Source organism: Chaetura pelagica, unplaced genomic scaffold, assembly GCF_000747805.2.
Source record: "Chaetura pelagica isolate M959 unplaced genomic scaffold, ChaPel_1.0 scaffold356, whole genome shotgun sequence".
NCBI lineage: Eukaryota > Metazoa > Chordata > Aves > Apodiformes > Apodidae > Chaetura > Chaetura pelagica.
In genome coordinates, this window is record NW_009953964.1 from 6603892 (window position 1) to 6604665 (window position 774).

Sequence of the window (774 nt, forward strand, 5' to 3'; positions counted from 1 at the left end):
CCCCCGGCCCGCCCCCCGCCGCTGACCCCGGTTTCCCCCGCAGGATCACGGTGCTTGGCCGGCGAACGCAGCCCATCGACGTGTACTGCCACATCCCCATCATGTGCGAGGACAGGAGCCTCCCCTACGCCTACGTCCCCTCCAAATCGGTAAGGGGCTGGGGAAACCGGGAGAAACCAGCCACGGGGAGAAGGATCCCGTTGGGCCCAGGACGGAGCCAAAGCCCCCCGTGTTTGTCCGTGGCCGGGGCACGTGGGGCTGCAGAACCGTTTGCCCTAGTCTGGTCCTTCCAGCAGCTGGGGCAGGAGCTTCTGGGACAGAGCTGGGTTGGATTTTTCCCCCTTGTGAGCTGGGACTGGTCTGCTTGCAGAAATGAGAGGCTGGGCATGGGTTGTGGCTGGGGGGACATCCTCTCCTTTGTAGAGTGGAGGTTGGGGTGGGGGGGCACTCTTTGTCTTCGGGACTTCATAGGATCATTTTGGCTGGAAAAGACTTAAGATCATGAAGCCCAACCATGAGCCCAAGCCCACCACTACACCACGTCCCTCAGCACCACATCTACACGACTTTTAAATCTCCAGGGATGGTGACTCCACTGCTTCCCTGGAAAAGGGTTCTTAATCCCAGCACAAGTTCCCTGTGTGAGGCTGGAGCACAAGACATGCTGGCCAGGTGTTGGTCTCCCACGAAGGGGACCTGGCAGCCCTGCCTGCCTCCCCCCACAGCCTCGCCGTGTTCCCGCAGGACCTGGGAGCCGCAGCCGGCTCGAAACGC